Genomic DNA, 24808 nt, shown 5'->3' with positions numbered 1-24808 from the left:
AGCTTTAAGAGAAAATTAGTTACTGAAATGTCTACTGTGTGTGTGCGCTGCATTTTGAAATAAAGAAAGTGGCTTGAGCCTCTAGCAGAAAGCTAGTTCTGCCATAACTTAAAGAGTTAAAAACCAAACCCAGTGAGGGAAAGAATATGACATCTTGGTATGGCTGGGGATAGAGGAAAATTCAGATACCACTGAAGTTGAAGGACAATGAGTAAATCTAAGAGAGGAAGAAGATTATTATTAAACATAAGAGGTGTGATACACTTGAAACATTTGCTCATGTTATTCTCTCTACCGGAGAAGACCTTAAATATAATTCTTATTGAAAATACTCTGAGTGTTTGATTAAACTGTAATACTTTTTATTAAAGTCTGACCATGCTTTAAACTCCTAACTGTATACCCTAATAGACCATATCCTGAAATCTATACTAAACTCTACCTCTACCATCCAATGTTAATTAGCACAATCCCAAACTCATCATGTGTAAACACACACACACACATACACACTATAGGCACTACACACTTATCTAACTAACCACTGTGTCATTTTATTCACCTACATTTTACTGTGTTACTGTCTTGGCAGCTGGGGCGATAGCACAATGTGTAGGGCATTTGCCTTGCACGCGGCTGACCCAGATTTGATTCCTCCATCCCTCTCAGAGAGCCCAGCAAGCTACTGAGAGTATCCCACCTGCATGGCAGAGCCTGGCAAGCTACTTGTAGTGTATTGGATATGCCAAAAACAGTAACAACAAGTCTCATAATGGAGACCTTACCAGTGCCCGCTCGAGCAAATCAATGAACAATGGGACAACAGTGCTACGGTGCTACTGTCTTGGCAGTAATAATTGGTGTTTCTTATATAAGGACATATTAAAATTTTAGGTAAGGAAGCATGAACATGGTTAGTGCATGGGACAATGAGAGAGAAATTCTACCTCACACATTTCTGTCCAAGCACATTAATTATTCTTGCCTTTCCCTATATTGGCTTGGAACATACTAACAGATCCTAGTAGGAAATCGTCCTCTATTGACACCTTTGTGTTCTGTCATTTTCCCTGTGCCTCAGGTGCTACACTTACCATTAGATGAGAGGTAGACACTACCTGCATATTTCGTGTCCTATAGTAAGACTTCTCTCAAAGGTTCGTGCTGGGAATAGACCGGTATCTTCAAGGGCCTTGGAGACTGTGTTTCCACAGTGGGTGTGTCTAGCTTCCATGATTCTGTTTTGTTAATTTGTTTTTTGAGTCACACCTGGTGATGCTCAGAGTTTATTCCCGTCTCGGTACTCAGGAATTATTCTTGCAATGCACTGGGGATCATATGGAATGCTGGGATTGAACCTAGGTTGAGGATGTGCAAGACAAGTGACCTACCCACTGTACTGTCACTCTAGCCCCATGGTCCCACATTTTTTTTTTTGGCTTTTTGGGTCACACCCAGCGATGCACAGGGTTTATTCCTGGCTCATGCACTCAGGAATTTACTCCTGGCAGTGCTCAGAGGTCCCACGTCCCACATTTTTAATGGTGCTTTTGGGGGCTGCTAGGCTAGATTTTTCCCACAAGGTCTTCTGTTTGCGAAGAGGATAAAATACTATTATTGAATTTGAGAGTTTTGGGATAACCACATGTATGTAAAGTTTGGGGTCTGCACAAATGAATGAGGCACAAATCTGGATCCAGTGCTCCATGGGGACTGGAAAGTGTAAGTAGTCTTTGGGGAAATGGACAACATCTCTGAAGGGGGTGGAGCCAGGAAACTTTACTCTCCTTTTTGTTTGAAAGTTTTCCAAAATGTAAAATCAATTAACATCCATCCATCTTCCAGCAGCCAAATTTTGTCACTTAATCTTTTTTTTTCCCATTTTGAAAAATGGGGAAAAAATGGCCAATTTTTTTCACTTAATCTTTTTTTCCCATCTTGAAAAAAAATCCTCTTTTATAAGGTGGTGTAGGCAGAAAATGAGATACCTTTATGTACTAGATTTACTAGGTTTAACCCAAATGTCTGTAGTTCCATCTTTCTTTGTCATGAAATCACAAGTATTAATTTTACAATGACAACTGAAAATATTCCGCTGTGTGAAAATGTAAAATGAAATTTAAATAAAAAATCATATGATTTTTAGTATATTTTGATACATATTTTCAATTTTTCTTCTATTACTTATTATATCTTTTACTTCTTTCTTTTTTTTTCTTTTACTTCTTTCTTAACTTTATTATATTTGAATTTCCTCATTCACTTAATGCCCTCTCCTATTGGTCAGCCATATTTTGTTTTGGGACCATGCCTGGAAGTGCTCAGGAATGACACCTGGCTGGCTCAGGGACCATATGGAATGTTGGGCTTGGGCAACCATATGTGGTGCTAGGGATTGAACCTCAGTCAGCTCCACCCACCATACTATCTCTCTGGTCCTTCTCAAGGGACACTTCATTTGGGCTGCTTTAGAAATGGAACTTCTGCTTCCTATAGATCAGTTAGTCTGGGAAGGGGTGAGCAGGAGATAAATACCCAATTTTTGGAGTAAAACAAGTTGTATATAAAATAATATAAGACAATTACATAAAAAGGATAATTATACATAGCAATTTGGATCAACTGTAAAATGTTATAGCTCTCTCATAAAAATAGTAGAAATAGGGACTTAAGTTAGGCAGGCATCTTTTTAAGGGACTTTCACTAGACCACTTCACATACCAGTACAATGACAGCATAATTAAGTTAACCCACATCTCCTTCTTGCTGCACAGTGTGAGAATCTTATATTATATTATATTATATTATGACAGAAATTTTCTGACACTATTGATGTTATTGATGTTCTATCATCTTTGTAATGTCTATTTGTGGATTCTATAATTCTTTATAAACACTTGTTTAGAATTTACCATACACTGCTCTTGGAATTAGCCATTACTTCTTGCCTTCTGATTCTTGTATTTTAATTTTTAAAAATGTTCTTTCTTCCAATTTTCCAATTTTTGTTTTATCATTTTCTTTCCCCCATGTGTTAAAACTGAGAGGGCCTGCTGAAAGAACTGTCTCCACTGTGGTTTTTTTTTTTTGCTTTTTGGGTCACGCCTGGCGATGCACAGAGGTTACTCCTGGCTTTGCACTCAGGAATTACCCCTGGCGGTGCTCAGGGGACCATATGGGATGCTGGGATTCGAACCCGGGTAGGCCGCGTAAAAGGCAAACGCCCTACCCGCTGTGCTACTGCCCCAGCCCCCTCCACTGTGTTTTTTAACTTATTTTTGGAAATGGTTTTTTCCTTTTAAGAAGATTCCAGACACAGCAAATTTTACATTTTAAACACAAATTGGCTTAATGAGGTATACTTTTCCCTACAACATCAGAAAACAGGTGGATAACTCCCACATTTCATTTGATAGCTGAGAAAAAGTAGAAAATTTAAGAATAAAGGACAGAAGACTAAGAAGATGGTGAGAGAGGGGTGTGGTTATGGACTGTAATCATGCTTATTTGATATATCCTACATCAAAACTGCACTTAAGATATTTTCAGGCAAAGTTTAGCTTCCTAAGGGAACAGTACTTTCTTGAAAGACAAGTTGTTTTGAAAGACAGAAAAGATATGGGTTGTTTCTTGTTGGAATGCTATTCAATCTTATAAACAGCAATTTAGGTCTCTATTCCTTTTGTGGGGAGGGGGCACACCTGGTGATGCTCAGGTGTTGCTCTGCATTCAAGATTTACTCCTGCAGTGCTTAGAAACCATATGGGATAATAGGGATCAAATCTGGGTTGACTACATGCAAAGCAAATGCCCTACCCTCTATACTATGACTCCAGCCCTTCTTGTTCTTTCTTTCTTTCTTTCTTTCTTTCTTTCTTTCTTTCTTTCTTTCTTTCTTTCTCTTTCTTTCTTTCTTTCTTTCTTTCTTTCTTTCTTTCTTTCTTTCTTTCTTTCTTTCTTTCTTTCTTTCTTTCTTTCTGTCTTCTGTCCTTCCTTCCTTCTTCCTTCCTTCCTTCCTTCCTTCCTTCCTTCCTTCCTTCCTTCCTTCCTTCCTTCCTTCCTTCCTTCCTTCCTTCCTTTCCTTCCTTCCTTCTTTCTTCCTTCCTTTCTTTCTTTCCTTTCTTCTTTCTTTCTTCTTCTTTCTTTCTTTCTTTCTTTCTTTCTTTCTGTCTTTCTTTCTTTCTTTCTTTCTTCTTTCTTTCTTCCTTCCCTTCCTTCCTTCCTTCCTTTCTTTCTTTCTTTCTTTCTTTCTTCCTTTCTTTCTTTCTATTCCTGATGTTCAAATCTTGGAAAAATAGATATATAGAATGACAGGTATTAAAGAGAGTTTTTGTGGTACACATTCACAATTTATACAAATGTTGAATATTATGTTGCGTATCTGAATGTAATATAATGACAAATTTCCATTAAAAATAAATTAATTCATTTTCTGACTTGTTTACAGTCTTTTTATTCCATTCTATAACTCAATAGACTTTCTGTGTCACTGACAAAAGAAAAACACAAAATCTTCAGTAACAGAGGTCAGTGTTTCAGAGAAATAAATCCGAAATGCTGCACTGATGCAGAACTGGTGACAGCTTTATGGCCCCCAGATTCTTTAAATTTTTCAATAATGAGGATATTTTGAGTAATAAAAATGCTTATACTCAGAATTAGGAAATAGGAAAAAAAATGTTTATTGGAAGGTAGAAGAGAAAGGAATTCTCTGGTTGGGGAGGAACTTAGCATAGAACTTAAGTATGGGTCATTTTGTGGGGGGTTTTATAGGAAAACTGGGTCTTTGTGTTATTTCCTGAGTGACCAGGTTGGGGATTCCCACTTGATTACCCAATGGTTTGGCTTTTTATTATTTATTTGTTTATTTATTTATTTTTGCTTTTTTTGGTCACTCTGGTGATGCACAAGGGTTACTTTTGGCTTTGCACTCAGGAATTACTCCTGGCGGTGCTCGGGGGACCGTATGGGATGCTGGGAATAGAACCCGTGTCAGTCACGTGCAAGGCAAATGCCTAACCTGCTGTGCTACAGCTCTAGCCCCCGATTTGGCTTTTTAAGCACCTTTTATATTACCTGGGTATTGTCCATTATCTCTTAGTCTCTGGTGAGCCAAGGCATCGAACAGAATTTATGGCCTTAGAAAATTGTAAATTTCCCGTTTTCAAAAACAAAAACAAAAACAAAAAAACACCCAGGAATTCACAGGAATGTTTCAAACACTGAATGGAGACACCTAAAATGGAGTTGCTCAAAGCAACTGTGAAACGGAAACTAAGTCTTCCGCTTTCACTACCAAGAAGGGAGATCTGTGGGGAAAACAAAAGCAACAATGCTGGACAAACACTTGTGTGCCTCCCATTCCGAGGTGTCACCTTCACTACAACTCTAGTGTTTAACTGGAAGATTGTAGAACTGACTTCTCTATACCTTACTATCACATCAAAACAATTTTTTTAAAAGTCAGATTTATTTACTGAGGCCAGAGAGATAGCATGTGGGTAAGGGCACATGCTTTCCCTGGGTTGACCCCAGCTTACATGGTCAATATGCATTCCTGGCTGTAGCCCAGAAGGCACCAGCCCTATTCCAGCCATCTTGAGCACTGTAGTGGTTACCTGGGCGATAGAATCACATCCTTCAATCCTCCCTGGATGCTGCATGGAACCACTGCCCGATTGGCTGAGAATCACAAGGCAAGTCCTGTTGCCTCCTGAGCTCTGCAGGGGAGACCTAATAGAATGTCTAATAATTTTTTAATTACTTTCCATTCCTGATGCCAAGAAGCTTTTTAATTAATGCATTGAAGGGAATCCTAACTTCATAACTAGAAATTCATTTCTCTCAGCAAACATTTACTGACTGGTGATAGAGTTATTTCTCCAAGAGAAACGCCTTGACTAAAAAAATATGTTTGATAGTTTAAAAAAAGAAAATAGGAAGTTTCTCTGTATTTACTGAGGTTGAATCTCCTGTATTCAACAGGAGACAAGGCTTAAGGAAAAATTCCACAGAAGAGAAACTGGGGAAAGATTAGATCCAAGAGGCACAGGCAGGGTGTTGGCAGGCTTCAGGGGCATGAAGAGAAGGTGGCACATAGGCAAGTGCTTAAGGTCCTGTTCTCAGTCACTACTTCATCTTTAGTGTCTTGGGTCTGGAAGAAACACAGAGCAGACATTCCAGCACCAAAGGGTACTTAGGTTCTAATTTCAATCTTTCGGGATTGAAAGACAGAGTACATACTTTTTTAAGCCCAGAATCTTTGCCAACAAAACAAAATCCTGTTTGGTTATGAACTGGTTATGAACATTAGACATAGTTAAAATCTGGCTCTGCCATAAAATCATGGTTTAAATATGGGTTTTTAGCTTGCCTTCTTCCTTCCTTCCTTCCTTCCTTCCTTCCTTCCTTCCTTCCTTCCTTCCTTCCTTCCTTCCTTCCTTCCTTCCTTCCTTCCTTCCTTCCTTCCTTCCTCCTTCCCTCCTTCTCTTCTTTCCTTCCTTCCTTCCTTCCTTCCTTCCTTCCTTCCTTCCTTCCTTCCTTCCTTCCTTCCTTCCTTCCTTCCTTCCTTCCTTCCTTCCTTCCTTCCTTCCTTCCTTCCTTCCTTCCTTCCTTCCTTCCTTCCTTCCTTCCTTCCTTCCTTCCTTCCTTCCTTCCTTCCTCCCTTCCTCCCTTCCTCCCTTCCTTCCTTCTTTCTTTCTTTTATTCTATGAATGATTTGACATGATACTTCCTTGTGTTTTTTATGTATTATTTTTGGGGGGTACATTGATTAAATATGGGTATATTACCTAACCAGAGACTTTTACAAATGTGTGCTGAAAGTAGATAAAGGACCAAACATGATGGCCTCTCAGTATCTGTGTTGCAAAACATAAGGCCCAAAAGTAGAGAGAAAGTAGAAGAAAATTTTCTGCCACAGAGGCAGGGGGTAGGGTGGGATAGGGGTGGAGGGAGGGATACTGGAGATATTGGTGGTTGAAAATACACACTGGTGGGAGGGTGGGTGTTCTATCATTGTAAGACTGAAACTCAATCATGAAAGCTTTGTAACTGTATCTCACGATGATTTGATAATAAAAATGTAGTTGCTAATGTTATTTTCATTAAGCTTTGAATAAGAAATGCATAGAATTGTGGGATTGAAACAACTTCCTCCATTTATAGCACTTATCCCAATGCTTGGACAAAGTTCCCAGAAATGCTGTTTCTCAATTACATTTAGGTATACTGCTATGCTACCTCATATTAGTTGTTATAACAGTAATGATAATATAAAAATTGAACCATCACCAGAGGTGATCAATTGAAATAACCTGGGCAATTTTGAGATTGTTTACCCTTCAATTTCATATATATGCATTTTAAACATCATTTTTGGCAATAGTACCAATATTATTATTTTATGCTTGCATTGCTGGTACACCATGCACCCACCAGAGTGCCAAGATTCCTCTACCATTACCTAAAGGTTCTTTCCCTCCTAACACCATATCCCTTGGTAACCAGATTACAATTCTGTTGACCATCAGTTGGGATGTTACTCATGTATGAAGTGTAAAAATTCAATGATTTTATTGATTCATCTTTAGTTTACTAACCAAAATTTATCATTGTGTAACAAACTGGAATTTCAGGGGAATAACGTTTTATACATATATATGAATATGATAGGATTTGCCATACTCACCAAGTTCCAAGTTCCAGTTGTCCCATCATAAAATTAAGCTCTTTACATATTACTCAAATAATCACAATAGTTTTTACCAAATGTAGGAGTTACTTTTAATGTTTCTGATATTTTCCTCCATCTGTGTTGTTTTACCATGACTTGCAATATGGGAAATGATCATTTCTGCTCCATTCACACCCTCTACCTCGGTGTCTGCTTCCCAATGTCCCAAGGACCCTTTCCATTCACCCTTCTCTCTCTTTCACTAGGCAAGCTCAGTTCTATAGACTAACTATAGATCTTATTCTACTCAACAGAAAAAATGCAGAAATAAGCTTTCATTTAAGGTTACAGGCGGTGAAAAACTGCTCAAGATTCCCTGGGTTTCTCTTCATAATGGTAGATAGCCAGGGGACCTAAGCAGCTTAGAGTATTGAATCATTGCATGATCAGAACAGAAAATCCTACCCAGGATAGCCTTTGAATGAGTGGAAAAACTTTTGTGTATGAGACAGATAATGGAGTGGTTCGTTACAATTATACAGAAAATCTGCATTAATGCACAGTTAGAAAGCTTAAAGTTTCTTTTCATTTTGCAGACCTTAAAGTCAAAGAATTAAGTATTTGCATGAGATCAGTTTCACACATTTATTTAGTGGCAAAGCTCAGACTAAAATCCTGTTTCCATTTTTTTCTATGGTATTGCTCTGAATATTGATATTCTACACTTCACACCTAATATTCAAAACTACTCTAAGGAATAAAGATGAGGCAAATGAAGTTCCTAGCACAAGAGTGATACCATAGAGGATAATTTTTAAAAATAACTAATGTTTAGAGTCTCTCTTTTTAAAAAATTGATTATAATTTCTCAATACTTTTGTCTCTGCCAAACATGCTGGTTAATACCATTTAATTCCAAATCACTATTAAATAGAAATTTATAATGCATCTCAATTTGGGAGCAATTGCATTTTATAGCTCTGACTGCTGGCAAGCGATTTATACTTCACTCCATTTACATCCACTTAACACAAGAGAAATGCCCATCCATTTTTCAAACAATGACAGGAAATTCATTCACATTTTCTGCATTCAGAAGCTTTGAGAATTTAAAAACAGAAGTCAAACTCTTCTTGGTCTTAATTTAACTATGCATCTCTTCCAATATTATTAGTTCTTACCCTTGTCCTTTATGCTATTTCTCTTGCCTTTTGAAAGTATTATCAAATCATTATAAGTTCCATTTGTCATATGTAACATAACATCTGGCTTCAGAATAATTCAAGGACAACAGAAGGAATGAAAACTATTAATAGAAATTGCGTATCCTTAGCTGAGAAATTCTTAAAAGACATCTTATTCAGAGTCCTGACTTTTTATCCAAAAAGCCATCTAAGTTGCCTGGAGTGCTTCTTAAAAATGTTGATTTTTTTTGTCCCACTCTTACCAACTAAGTCAAAATTAATTTGATTATAAGTGGATGTAGTAATTTTTTTATTTTCAAAAATGTTTTCCTAATATTGCTTTATATCCCCAAGATCCTTCTTGTATTAGGTCATTTCAATTCCAAAAGTTCAGTTTAGGAACTGTTGACCAAGGTATTTTTTTAATTGAATCATAATGAGATACACAGTTACAAAGTTGTTCATGATTGGGTTTCATGCATACAATATTCCAACACCCATCCCTTCAGTGTTCCCAGTTTCCTGCCTGCTAATCCCTACCCCCACCCACCCTAACCTGCCTCTGAGGCACTCCTCCTCCTCCTCCTCCTCCTCCTCCTCCTCCTCCTCCTCCTCCTCCTCCTCCTCCTCCTTCTTCTTCTTCTTCTTCTCTTCCCCTTCCCTTTCTCCTCCTCCTCCTCCTCCTCCTCCTCCTTTTTTTGTTTTAGTATCCACCTGATTCTAATCACCTCTAAAAACCCGTAGGCAGAATTTCTCCTTGTTAGTATGCATCATGCTTCAAATTTAATTGTATCGCCCTCTATGTTAACTCTGTTCCTTTATTCACAGCTCACATTACCTATAAATGTGATAAATGAGAGGGATTTGTTTTTATTCTTAAAAAGTTGAACTGCTTCTATCTCTGATAGAATCAAATTATATATTATATCATAGAGATCTCCTTTCAGCTTGTATTAATAGCTTTCACTTAATCCTCAAATAAATAATTTTTGTATAAACATATTTTCTACTTTATTAAATCACTAACTCCTGCTGTTTAGTTGATAGTAGTAAAGTTTTAAATTTAAAGTTAATGATATAGCAGTCTGAACACTTATTCCATTTTTTTAAGATTGAAAAGATAATCCATTTCAATTATAGGCTGCAGTTGTTTAGAAATTCAATACCAGTAAATAAGTAGGACTAATTGAAAATATTTATTGCAGTCTTATTCATAACAGACTCAAACTAGAAAGAGGCCCAGAACCATCACATAAAAATTGATATAAAAATTATGTTATGACCAAGACTATTGTATAGGCATAAAAAGGGGGAGGAAAGCCTGTTGTCACATTCATTGACATAAATAAATTTCAAAAGTGTCAAGGGACAGAAGCTTGGTCTATTTGTATGGTTTTGTATGGTTTGTATGGTTTCCAAGAAGAAGTCTTTTTCCGTTCAATAAAAAGGCAAAATTATTAAATTTTTTATGAAAAATATCATGTGGAAGGCAGCATAGGAAATTTTCTTGAATAATAGAGACATTATTTAATTTTGAGTGGTATTTATATGACTATGAATGCTTCTTAGAACCTATTGAACTGAACTAGGGAGACTTATTTTTTGTATGTAAACTCATTCTCAACAACTACAGTAGCACCAACTGCAGTGGATCATATAAAATTTTAAAAACTCACTATAAAAGATGGCAATTACGGATAATATTTTAACATATTAACATATTATAATCATTATGGAATTTTGTCTCAATATAAAGACTGGGTGGTAGATAAGCATTCGATTCTCTCTTTAAGGGAAAGAAGAGAAAAATCATTATGTCAATATAAAAATGTTGTCCTTCAGAAGAAATACAATATCTATCTCCTTTTGATATTGATATAACAAAAATGGATAAAAAAATCTTAGCAAAACAGGTTTTTACATTTATTTTACATTACTTGGGGAAAATGTTCATATATAAAGTTTAAATACCATTATTAAAGGATAATCCATTTGAATTCTATTTGGAAGGATCTGGGAAACTAGATCATGACTAAAAGTTTTGATGCTTGTATATGAAACTATTAAAGGAAAAAGTGTTATTCAAGAAATAGTAGAATTACACAAAATTATAAAATGAGTGTCACAATTAAGATATCCAAACTACAGATTATAGGGATTCCAAAGAGAATGAAGGAATAACATAGAAATAATAATCAATGAACAAATAATAGTCAATTACTGTGTGTGTCATAATGATTCAATAAAAAAATTTAAAAAGAAATAATAATAAAATAAATGTAAGTAAGTTTACGTGTCAAAAGTTCTGGTTTACAGCTAGGAAGAGTTATGCACTCCAGTTTGAGAAACACCTGGACTAATTTTAGCCAAATAGGAAGCAGAAAAATTATGGCATTTCTCAATATCTCAAATTTATACTTTCAGTTCTATACTAAATTAATATTTTTCTTTTTGTTATAGATCAACTTACATGTTCACAATAGTATTATTTATGGTATTGATGTATATATTGTTCTCTCACTTTATTACCCAGTGCCAATGTCCTTCTGTTACTTTTACCAATGTCCCTTTTTTTAAAAAACTGAATCACAGTGAGATATAGTTACAAAGTTGTTCATGATAGGGTTTCAGTCATATAATGTTCCAATACCTGTCCCTTCACTAGAGTACATTTCCTACTATCAATGTCCCCAGTTTCCTGCACCCCTGCCACCACCTCTATGGCAGGCACTTTTCCTCTCTCTCTCTCTCTCTCTCTCTCTCTCTCTCTCTCTTTCTCTCTCTGTCTCTCTGTGTCTCTGTCTCTGTCTCTGTCTCTCTGTCTCTCTCTATCTCTCTCTGTCTCTCTCTCTCTCTTTGCTTTTGGGTATTATGGTTTGTAATAATGCACAGGTGATCAGGTATATCCCTTTACCTACTTTTAGCACTCAATTCCTGTCCAGAGTGAACATTTCCACGTATTATTGTCATACTGGGGTCTTCTCTATCCTAACTGCCCTCTGCCCCACACACTTGTGGTATCTTCCAACCATTGACTCTCCTCTAGGCCCCTGTTTTTCCTGGCCTTGGATACTAGTCTCATACTTTTTTTATATTCCACATTCAATATCTGTCACTCTATTTTTGACTCATTTCATTCATCATGATACTCTCCATCCATTTATAAGCAAATGTCATGACTTTGTTTTTTCGAAGATGTACCATAGTTTCTTTAACCAGTAGTCTGTTCTCAGACACTGGGGTTTTTCCAGATTCTGGCTATTGTGAATACTGCTGCATGCACATAAAAGTTGTGATGACATTTCTGCTGAAGTTTTTGGGTCCCCCATGTATATTCTCAGAAGTGGTATTGCTGGATCAATTGGAAGCATAATTTCTAGTTTTTTTGAGGAATGTGTATATTGTTTTCTAAAAAACTGGACCAGTTAGCATTCCCTTTCCCAGGGAGAAATGAGAGTCCCTTTCTCCCCACATCTGCACCAGTACTGGTTGTTCTTGTTCTTTTTGATGTGTGCCAGTCTCTGTGGTGTGAGATATCTCATTGTTTTGATTTTTATCTCCCTGATGTTTCATTTTTATGTTACTTCCATTCAACCTCATCATTCCCCACATGGCCTCCTCTTTCTTTTACTTTTCCTCTAAATTTTTTTAGTTTAGGTAGTTCTTTTAATCCAAGTTAATATTTTTAAACATGGATATGGGCATGGAATTATGTGAAATTTGCTTATGTTTAGCGACTAAGATTTTTTTTCTATTTTTTTTTACCGAATCACTATGAGATACAGTTACAAAGCTTTCACAATTGAGTTTCAGTCTTACAATGATAAAAATACCCATCCCTCCATTATTTTTGTACATTTTCCACAACTCATGTCCCCAGTATCCCTCCCACAACCCCCCTGCCCCAGCCTCTGCCTCTGTGACAGACAATTTCCTTCTTTTTTTTTAAAGAAATATTTTATTGAATCACTGTGAAAAAAAGAATGAAAAAAATTACAAAGCTTTCAGGTTTAAGTCACAGTCAAATACTGATTAAACCCCCATTCCTTCACCAGTACACATGTTCCACCACCAAGAACCCCAATACACCCCCCTCCCACCCCACCTCCCATCTAAGTAGCTAATGGTATTCCCTTTATTCTCTATAAACTTTGAGTACATTCCATATTTCCATACAGAACTCACTATTATTGATTGAAAATATTCCCCAACAATCAGGCCTGATGAATAGGCATCATCTAATAATTTCCCTTCATTGCTGAGAGTGAAGACTTTGAGTCCGCGTGGCCGCGATAGCGGCCGCACGGTTTTGGGTTTCTAATATTTAAGCTCAGTTCACAGTCAAAATGCATGGCTGCAAGAATCCACTCTGGTGCCAAAATGGGTTAGGAGACCTCAGGATCACAGTCTTTAGGCGCGGAGGGTCTGCTTCTCGTGCCGCGGCTCCGGGTCTTCTCTGGGCGGAAGGCGCGCCAGGAACGCCCCCCTCCCAGGACCACCTACAGGCTACATCACTAAAGAAAGTCCTACCTCCAGGTTGAGGGGTCTTAGAGGGTGGCTCTCACCACGTGGGCGCTGCCGCTGCCGCCATTTTCGCTCAGAAAAATGGGGTGGAGAGGGAAAAATCCCTCCCCGGGCTGCATGAGGTTGTAGCTCAGTTCACAGTCAAAATGCATGGCTGCAAGAATCCGCTCTGGTGCCAAAATGGGTTAGGAGACCTCAGGATCACAGTCTTTAGGTGCGGAGGGTCTGCTTCTCGTGCCGCGGCTCCGGGTCAACAATTTCCTTCTTACTCTCTCTCTACTTTGGGGCATTATGGTTTGTAATACAGATACTGAGATGCCATCATATTTGGTCCTTTATCTACTTTTAGCACACATCTTCCATCCCAGGTGATCCCTCCAACCACCATTGACTTAGTGATCCCTTCTCTATCCCAGTTGCCTTTCTCTAGCTTCCAACTGTGGAAGGGCTTCTTCAGGTAAGTCTGCCGTATATTTTAAGGATGCTCCATTATAAACACTTTATTTCTTTGATCCTGGTGCTCTCAGAACTTTATCTGTTATGGTTTTCATTATTCTGATAAGGATGTGTCTTGGAGTATTTTTATTTGGATTTATGTTAGCTGGTACCCTTCAGGCCTCCTGAATCTGCTTGCATGTTCTCTTCAGATCTGGGAATGTCTCAGCAATTATATCCTTGACAGTTTCTACTTCATCAGGGTTTTCTTCCTTCCCCCTAGGACTCCAATGATTATTATGTTACTTCTCTTGGCTTCATCCCCATTTTCTTGTGATAACTGTTGGTTTATTTTGAGACTCTTTTTTTCCATTTTCTGCTGTTGCCTGGAGATTCTCTGCACCTCATCTTGGAACTCACTGATTTTGTCCTCAGTAACTGAGGACTTCCACTGAGTTTTTCATTTCACTACCATGTTTTTCAGATTTGTCATTTCTGTTTGTAATTTTTGTTTGCATTTTCCTTATTTCTGCTCTCAAATCCTCCTGTGTTTTTTTTTTGGAAGTGCATTCCATTGTTTCTTTTAGCTCCCAGTGCATCTTTAGTATCTCCCTTCTAAATTCCTTGTCAGAGAGGTTACAAAACTCGTTATTTCTGGTTGGGTCATCTGGGCTAGTTTCTTCACTCACTACGCCTGGTGGGTTTCTGTGTTGCTTTACCATTGTTACCTGTGCAGTTTGGACTTTCACGCTCACCATTGCTATTGTGTTTTTGGTGTAATATTAATTGAAGTAGGGGCCAATGAATTGTTGATATAATGTGTTTTTGGTGATCAGGCTGCCCTAATGAAAGTGCCACATAAGAGGCTAGTTTATGTTTTGTTATGGGACATGGAGGGGGGTTGGAATTAACTCTAACACGGCCATGGCTCCAGACACCACACCCACGGGGCCTCTGATCTGGATTAGGAGAAATTGGATCCTTCTTTTTTTAAAAAAAAATATTAGATAGCATAAGATTTACTTAGGATTGGGTCTCCAACATACATTGTTTCAACACTAATGGTTGCATACTTCTTAATACAACACTCTTTAATTGAGAATATATTATGTTATAGGTATCTTTTAAACACTTAATATTGGGCAATGCATATAATTCTTTTAAACAGTTTGTGGACAAGGCAGTATTTATGGTTTTTTTAGACTTATTTTATTTATTTATTTATTTATTTATTTATTTATTTATTTTTATTAGTGAATCACCATGAGTTACAGTTACAAACTTATGAACTTTCATGTTTGCATTTTGTTTATATCCCTCCACCAGTGCCCAGTCCCCTCCCCCAATGCTTCCAGTATCCCTCCCACATTCACACCCCATCCTCCCACCCTCCCCACCCCCCACCTCTATGGCAGGGCATTCCCTTTTGTTCTCTCTCTGTTTTTGGGTGTTGTGGTTTGCAACAGAGACACTGCGTGGCCATTGTGTTTGGTCTATATTCTATTTTCAGCGCGCATCTCCCATCCCGTGCAGGTCCTCAAACCACACTTTACCTGGTGTTCCCTTTTCTATGCGAGCTGCCCCTTCCTCCAGCGTGTGGGGCCAGCATCCAAGACTTGGAGCCAACCTTCTGGTACTTATCTCTACTATTCTTGGGTGTTAGTCTTCTATTCTATTATTTTATTTTATATTCCACAGATGAGTGCAATCTTTCTATGTCTGTCTCTTTCTGACTCATTTCACTTAGCATGATACTTTCCATGTTGATCCACTTATATGCAAAGGTCATGACTTCATCTTTTCTAACAGCAGCATAGTATTCTATTGTGTAGATGTACCAAAGTTTATTTAACCAGTCATCTGTTCTCGGGAACTCGGTTTTTTTTTTTTCCAGATTCTGGCTATTGTAAACAGTGCTGCAATGAACATTCGAGTGCAGATGTCATTTTGACTGTACTTTGACATTGAAGCTATTGGTATATTCAAAGATGACATGCCACTGACCAACCAAGTGGAAACAGAGATGAACAAATGTGACTATATTAAACTAAGAAGCTTCTGCAATGCAAAAGATACAGTGACCAAAATACAAAGACAATCTACAGAATGGGAAAGAATATTCACCTAATACCCATCAGATAAGGGGCTTATATCAATGATATACAAGGCACTGGTTGGAATCTACAAGAAGAAAACTCCCAACCCCATCAAAAAATGGGGGATGGAAATGAACAGAAATTTTCTCAAGGAAGAAATACAAATGGCAAAAAGGCACATGAAAAAATGTTCTTCATCACTAATCACCAGAGAGATACTGATCAAAACAACCATGAGATGCCACCTCACACCACACAGACTGGCACACATCCAAAATAACAGAAGCAACCGCTGTTGGTGTGGATGTGGGGAGAAAGGGACCCTCCTACACTGCTGGTGGGAATGCCGATTGGTTAAGTGTTTTGGAAAACAGTATGGTCGCGTCTCAAAAAATTAGAAATTGAGCTCCCATTTGACCCAGCAATACCACTTCTGGGAATATATCCCGGAGAGGCAAAAAAGTACAGTTGAAATTGGATCCTTGAAGCTGAAGTTCTAACCAGGCGGTGCCCCTCCTGGATTGCTGTCCCTTGCAGGTCCTGCCCACCCCTTTCTTGATATTCTCAGTTCTGTAATCCTTGGTCAGAGGCTTGTTATCATTTGATGTTATGTTTTAAATTTAGTTTCTCTATATATCACAGATGAGTAAGATCAGCTGGTATTTTTCCTCCCCTTGGTTTATTTGCCTTGACATGATATCCTCTAGTTCCATCCAAATTGCAGCAAACTGCATGATATCAAAATATGAATGCTTCACAAATTTGTGTGTCATCCTTGTGCAGAGACCATACTTATCTTTTTTTGTATCATTTCAATTTTAGTTGTACTATGGTAGCAAGATAAAGTAAATAAATTGTTAAATATACTAAATTAATACTGTATTTTATTTTATTATTTTTTGCTAGCATTTTTATTTATTTACTTATTTATATTTATTTATTTATTTTTATTGAAACACCATGAGAGCAGTTACAAAGTTTTTGGTTTAAGTCTTGGTCATACAATGATGAAACACCTGACCCTTCACCAGGTGTTTCCAGATTCTGGCTATTGTAAACAGTTTCTACCACCAAAACCCCAGTATCCCTCCCATCTTACAAGCCCCCAACCTGTGTGGCAGACGATTTCCACGTTATTCTCTCTCTACTTTGATTACATAATGGAGCCATGTTTGTAGAAGTTCATGGTCACCAGGATTCTATCTGGAGAAGGCGGGGAGACTGTACCTGCTCCATCTGGGGGCCCCCCAGTGATATTGACTCGGTTTGGGGCCCGGAGCATTCTCCCGTGTTGTGGTGCCCGCTGACCAGGATTCTTCACTGCTGAGTGTCTAATACTGTATTTTAAAAGCAAAACTTCCAACATTAGAAAAATTTATACATACAGTCGTGAGTTCTTAGAAGGACCTACAATAAAATGGTCATTATGGTTATATCTGGACAATAGATAATGAATGTTTTGCATGTTCTTTTCCATACTTCTTCCTTTCCTATTTTTATTATGAATTTATTTCTCATACAAAGTACATACAACTACTTTTTAAGTAATTGAAGTCATCTATAAACCATTTATCTCAATATTAGTATAAGAAAATTCCTAGTTGAACCCTAGTAGATATTATTTAAACTTACTTATTTTTCAAGGCTGAATCTACATCTGTCTTTTTTATTGGTTATTAAATTATAATTTCCAATCATTTAGATCAGTTGCTTTACCTCTGTGCAGTTTGTATAATGATTCTTTACTCTAATTTTCTTATGTTGTTATTGATCTCCAGCTTGCCCCAAAACATTATTTCTATTTTAACCAAACTACTTCTTACCATCCTTAAGTTATAACTCAAGTTTTCCATTTCTCCAGCAGGAATTATCTCTTTAATGCCATCTCTTGTTTGGATTTGTTTTTTCTTCACATATACCGATGGAATAGATTGAGATAACTGTGTGTATATATATCTATATTATTAGTACATACATGTGTATATTATCAATGTCTATCAAGATTGGCACCATATATTATAAAAATCTTTATTATTTAGTGTTGAGAGAACTCACCAGAGACAGTGTTATGATGCACATTCTGATTTAGTTAAATTGCTGTTAGGCCCTAGATTCTGCATTTCACACAAAGTTGATGTTGATGACAGCTCACAAATGACTCTGCAAAGATGTAGACTATACTCAAAAATAGAAACAAAGCCTATCTGAGCCAGAGTGGAAACAGCCTTAAAAGTTTTTGGCAGTGTGGAAATTTTCTCCCAGTATGGGTATATTTATTCATTCCAAATTTAGTTGAATCATAGCTCATTTAGTCACTGGTGTTGATTCCTTAATTAAAAGTGTTGATTGAGAATCTACCTGTGTCAGCCACTTTGATATGTGCTATAATTAACTGGAAGATTTTCGAAGCATTTTCCAATCAATAGTATGCACCAATGTTAAATCGTGAATGATGAGTGGTCATATACATGTATCTGCCTACCATTATTTTTATTTGGGCTTATTTGAAGCAAGTTCATTAGGCCAGCATCTAGGAGACTTTAATGTATGAAGTGATAAACTGGGTTCAGGAAGATATTCCAGTTGCCAGGGGGGCATCCCAAACATGCACCATATCAAAGTTTGAACCCCAGCACAACATGGCTCCCAGCATCACTGGTTATAACCCTGGATATTCCTAAGCAATGCGAGTGACTCTAGTGAGCCCTAGCACCGATCACTACAGGGTCCAGAAAGCATAATATTCTGTTTGTTGGCTGAGAATTGCCATGCATTCATCTTCCTCCCATACCACTGAACATTACTCAGGAGTTTTTCCTCAAAACATAAACCACCACTTATCAATAAATTATCACTTGTAGTTAACAACTCATACTGTCCCTGATGTACCTCAACTCTATTTTTTCTCTTTCCAAGTAGAAACTTTTTCTTGTGAAAAAGAAAAAAAGAAAAGAAAAAGTTTCTGAAAAACTTTTCAGTTTTTCCAGAGAATAATGTCATTGATTTAGTATCTTTTTCATGGACATAGTTTGGCATATAACTTGCCATCCTAAACAGCTTTAAGTCAGATGTGTACCTTTTCTAATAATCAGCTAGGAACATAGGGGGCAAAACTACTAGCCAGTGTGTCCATAGATGAAGTAAGTTTGCAAAATATTTACAAAATTATTTATTTTAATTTTCACAGCATGAGTTGCTTAAACTTTTTCAACCAAAAAAATTAAGCAGACATAACAAGTTTTATTTCTGGTTAGACTTCACTTGGTTTTGGCTTTTTCCACTCTGGAGAAGCTCATGTTCCCTCTTGAACATGTATTCTCTCTCTGTGTGTGTCTCTCTGTGTCTTTCTCTCCTCACATATCACCAAGTAGATTTTAAAAATAAAACTGTTTGTGAAACTAAACAATTTTTTCTTTACAAAGTTGTTCATAATTAAGTTTCAGTCTACAGTGTGCCAACACCCATCCCTCCACCAGTGTACATTTCCCAACATCAGAGTCCCCAGTTTCCCTCCCCCTCCCATCAACTCTCCCCAACTCCAGTTTGCCTATGGCAAGCATTTTTCTTCTCTCTCTCTCTCTCTCTCTCTCTCTCTCTCTCTCTCTCTCTCTCTCTCTCTCTCCCTCCCTCTTTCTTGTCTCTCTCCTCCTCCCCTTTCAAGTGTTGTGGTTTATAGTACAGATACTGAAAGGTTATCATGTATAGTCCTTTGCCTACTTTTAACACTCAATTTTTGCCAGAATGATCATTTCCAGCTATTATTGTCATCTTGATCCCTTCTCTAGCTTACCTACTCTCTGTCCCTCACACACTACCCCTCACACTCACCAGTCTTCCTTGACCGACCCTATTTTCCCTGACCATGGGTAAATATTCTAATATATATGTATATATGCATATATACACCACAAATGAGTGCAGTAATTTTATATCTATCCCTTTCTGACTCATTTTACTCAGCATGACACTCTTCAAGTCCACCTACTTATAGGCAAATTTCATGACCTCATTTTCCTAACAGATGGGTTGTATTCCATTGTGTAGATGTGCCGTAGTTTCTTTATCCATTCGTCTGTTCTCAGGCACGAAGGTTGTTTCCAGATTCTGGCTATTGCAATGAACACAGGAATGCAGATGGTGTTTCTGCTGTGTGCTTTTGGGCCCCAAAGTTATGTTCCCAGAAGTGGTATTGCTGGGTGAAATGGGAGCTCAGTTTATAGTTTTATTGAGAAAATGTCCGTATTGTTTTCCAAAAAGGCTGGACCAGTTGGCACTCTCACAAACAAGGAAGGAGAGTCACTTTATCCTCACATCCATTCTAGCACTGGTTGTTTTTTATTTTTTTGGATGTGTGCCAGTCTCTGTGGTGTGAGATGATATCTCATTGTCATTTTGATTTGCAATTCCGTGATGATTAGTGATGAAGTGAATTTTTTTACATGCCTTTTGGCCATTCGGGTCTCTTCTTTAAGAAAGTTTCTGTTAATTTCATCGCCCCAGTTTTTGATGAGGTTGGATTTTTTTTTTCTTGTAAAGTTAAACCAGTGCGTTGTATATCTTTGATATTAACCCGTAATCAGAAGGGCTTTAGGTGAATAATCTTTCCCATTCTGAAGGCTTTCTTTGTATCTTGGTCACTGTTTCTTTTGAGGTGCAGAAGCTTCTTAGTTTAATGTAGTTCCATTTATTTATCTTTGCTTCCACTTACTTGGTCAGTGGCGGTTCATCCTTAAAGATGCCATTAGCTTCAATATCATGGAGGATTTTGCCTACCTTTTCTTCCATGTACTTTATGGATTATGGTCTGATGTTGAGATCTTTAACCCATTTTGATTTGATTTTTGTGTATGGCATTAGATAGAGGTCTGAGTCCATTTTTTCACATGTAGTTGTCCAGTTTTGCCAGTATCACTGGTTAAAGAGGCTTTCCTTGCTCCACTTCATATTTCTTGTTTCCTTATCAAAGATTAAATGATCATATATTTGAGGGTATCCTTCAGGATATTCCACTCTATTCCATTGGTCTGCAGGTATGTTTATATTCCAATATCATGCTGTTTTAATTGCCACTGCTTTGTAGTACAGTTTGAAATTAGGGAAAGTGATGCCGCCCACCTTCTTTTTTTTCTAGGAATTGCTTTAGCTATTCGTGGGGGTTTATTGTTTTGTTTGAATTTCAGGAGTGTTTTGTCTATTTATTTGAAGAATGTCATAGTTATCCTTCTAAGGACCATATTGAATATATATAATGCTTTGGGGAGTATTGCCATTTTGATAATGTTAATCCTCCCGATGGGTCTCCATTTCCTCTCTTTTTTTATTTCTTGAAGTAGTGCTTTTAATTTTTTTTTGTATGGTCCATCACTTACTTAGTTAAGTTGATTCTGAGGTACTTCATTTTCTGAGGCAGGATTGTGAATGGGATTGTTTTTTAAAATATCACTTTCTTCTCTTTCATTATTTGTATATAGGAAAGCCATGGACTTTTGAGTACTAATTTTGTGACTTGTCACTCTACTATACAAATCTATTGTTTGCAGGAGTTTTTTGCTACAGGTCTTAGGTTTTTCTAAGTATAGTATCATGTCATCTGCAAACAGAGAAAGCTTGACTTCCTTTCCTGTGTGAATGCCCTTAATATCTTTTACCCACTAATTGCTATTGCAAGTACTTCCAGTACTCTATTGAACAGAAATGGCTAGAGTGGGCATCTTTTTCTTGTCTCTGATCTTAGTGGAAATGCTTTTAGTTTTTCTCCATTGAGAATAATGCTTGCTGTGGGCTTGTGGTAGATGGCTTTGACTATATTGAGGAAAGTTTCTTCAATTCTCATTTCGTTGAGAGATTCATCATAAACGGGTGCTGGATCTTGTCAACTGCTTTCTGTGCATCTATTGATATGATTATAAGGTTTCTATCTTTTATTGATATAATGAATTATGTTGATTTACATGGGAATGTTAAACCATCCTTGAATCCCTGGGATCAATCCTACTTGGTCATACTGTATGATCCTTTTGATGATAATATTTTGTTGAGGATATTTTCATCGGTGTTCATCAGGGATATCAGTCTCTAATTTTCTTTTATTTTCTTTCTTTTTCTTTTCTTTCTCTTCTTTTCTTTTCTTTTCTTTTCTTTTCTTTTCTTTTCTTTCCTTTCCTTTCCATTTCTCTTGTGGTGTCTCTGTCTGCTTTTGGTATTAGAGTGATACATGCCTCATAGAAACTGTTCGGGAGGTTTTTCTGTTTCTTCAATTTCCTGGAAAAGCTTTAAAAGGATTGGCAATAAATCTTCTTTAACGGTTTAGAAGAATTCACTAGTGAATCCATCTGGACCTGGGCTTTTGTTTCTGGGAATATTTTTGCTTACCATTTAAATTTCCTTGATAATGATAAGTCTATTCAGGTATTCCAAATCTTCTTGGTTCAGCTTTGGGAGGTTATAGAAATTCAGGAATTTATGCAATTCTTCTAGGTTTCACAGCATACAGACTCTCAAAGTAATCTTGGATGATCTTTTGAATTTCTTTTGTTTCTGTTGTGATGTTCCCCTCTTCATTTCTCATTTGGTTTATTAGGGTTCTCGCTTTCTTTCTTTGTGAGTCTTGCTAGTGGTTTGTTGATCTTGTTTATTTTTTCAAAGAACCAGATCTTGGGTTTAAATGATCATTTGGATTTTTTTTTGAATCCAGCTCATTGATTTCTGCTCTCAGTTTTATTTCTATCTTTCCTTCTGCCTGGTTTGAACTCCTTTTGTTGGTCATTTTCTAAGATCTTAAGCTATGAAGTCAAGCTATTTATGTGGGCTCTTTCTTCTTTCCTGATAAATGCTTGCAGAGCAATAAACTTTCCTCTTAACATTGTTTTAGCTGTATCCCACAAGTTCTGGTAGCTCATGTCTTCATGTTCCACGGACATTGGAGACGAACGTGTATCTGGCTTTTTGGGGAGAAAAGCTGTAGGATAATATTGAATTTGTCCTTTTACCCTTACCGCAGGGAACTTAGTCTATTTTAAAGCAATGTCCTCTCCGTATAGACTCAGGAAGACAGTTAAAATTATGCTCTTTTAACATGGGAGTTGAAATTGACTCTGAATAATATTTACTTCTGGGCATCTGCTTTCTTGATTCAGTTGCCCTTAGTTCCTAGCATCCCCAAAGCAGGGTCCTGATGAGGGATGGAATGGTCCCAGGGCAAACTGTGAGCTACCCTGGCATTGAAATGGGCCAGGCCAAAGAGCCACAATAATCAACTATAAGTTGAGAGCATGGTCATAGACAAATGCTGTCATGATTCAAAAGTAACAACGAGAGTAGGACCCTGCTGGGGTTAGAAAAACTAACCTGGGGGCCGGAGCGATAGCAAAGCGGGTAGGGCGTTTGCCTTGCACGCGGCCGACCCGGGTTCGATCCCCGGCATCCCATATGGTCCCCCAAGCACTGCCAGGAGTAATTCCTGAGTGCAAAGCCAGGAGTAACCCCTGAGCATTGCTGGGTGTGACCCAAAAAGCAAAAAAAAAAAAAAAAAAAAAAAAGAAAAACTAACCTGACCTGAGTACTGTGGTCTAGAAAATATAGTGAGATGTCCTCAGGAAGAACCAAACTTTAAGTTTGATATATCTCTTACTGTGCTCATACAGAATGACTATTCTAGAAATATTAGAAGTAGATTAACTACAACTAATTAAGTGAATTATTAGCTAAGGAAAGAAGAGACCAACATACCCTGGATGGGATCCCGCCTTTAAGTGGATCTCCTAGTAATCTGGAGTAATCTCCTTAGATGAGATTTTGTTACTCTCTTGGAGGAGTGGTCTTACCCCTCTTTGTTGAATTGTTAGTGTTCAACCCACCTTTGTGTCACCACCCTATATGATTGCTACATAAACTAAGACTGTAAGAGAAGTAATGGAGAAGACATAGAAGCAGAGCACAAAGTGAAAGAGAATCAGGGAGTCATTGGAGCCAGAAGCAGGGAAAAGAAAGAGCACAAAGCGAGTCAGAAGTAAGGGTCAGAGTCAGAAGTCAGAGTCAGAAGTGAGAGCGAGAAGGGCTCCAGAGAGAGAAGCAGAAGGGCTCCAAGGAGAGAGAGATCAGAAGAGAGATCGGAAAAGACCAGAGGAAAGACGACAGATAGAGAGAAGTCCGAAGAGACCAGAGGAGAGACTACAGAGACAGAGATAGAGAGACTGATGGAAGAGAGCACAGTGGCACACACAGAAGCAGAGCAAAAAGGAGGAGCCATCCCAATCTGGTCCATACACAGCAGCTCGAGAGCACTGAATGCGATCAGAGAGAGAGAGAGAGAGAGAGCCACCCAAAGAGAGCACAACACACACATCACCCTTCCATGCACACATGCATTTGTATTTTTTACAAAAAGCCATATATATGTATGTGTGTATATATATATATTTATATATATTATCCCTCTCCAATTTCTTCCTTCAAGGTCAGTACTTCCTTGCTGAGTTTTGGTCTCATTGATCTATCAGGAGGTTATAAGGCAGTGTTGGAGTTTTCAACTAGTATTGGGTTGCTACCATTGTCTTCCTTGAAATCTATTAGCAGTTGTTTTAACTATTTTTCTGGTCCTTCATTGGTTGCATATAAGTTTAGGAGTATAATTTCTTCCTTATGTACATATCCCTTGATTATTAAGAAATGTCCTTCTCTGTGTCTTCTAATGTTTTTCAGCATGAAACTTTTATTTTCATAAAGTTGTTCACAATAATTGATTACACTCAATATTTCAACAATAATTCCACCACCATTAAGGTTTCCCGCAATGATTATTTAAGATTTTTAATAATCTCATCCCCACCCAAGCCTGTCCAAGAGGCAGATGCTAAATAATTTATTTTGTATTGCTTGTTATGAATAGTATGAGA

General features: G+C 37.5%; 1 non-coding gene across 1 annotated transcript; it reads right to left on the bottom strand.

The window, feature by feature from the left end:
* Nucleotides 1–16652: 16652 nt before the first annotated feature.
* LOC129401417 (U6 spliceosomal RNA) lies at nt 16653–16758 on the bottom strand. Its single transcript, XR_008628331.1, has one exon. It is a non-coding gene; the product is annotated as a U6 spliceosomal RNA (small nuclear RNA).
* Between the last annotated feature and the right edge of the window lie 8050 nt (nt 16759–24808).

The sequence above is a fragment of the Sorex araneus genome, chromosome 1 (assembly GCF_027595985.1).
Source record: "Sorex araneus isolate mSorAra2 chromosome 1, mSorAra2.pri, whole genome shotgun sequence".
NCBI classification, from domain to species: Eukaryota; Metazoa; Chordata; class Mammalia; order Eulipotyphla; family Soricidae; genus Sorex; species Sorex araneus.
The sequence above is the reverse complement of the archived record's forward strand: the minus strand, read 5'-3'. Positions and strand labels throughout refer to the sequence as shown.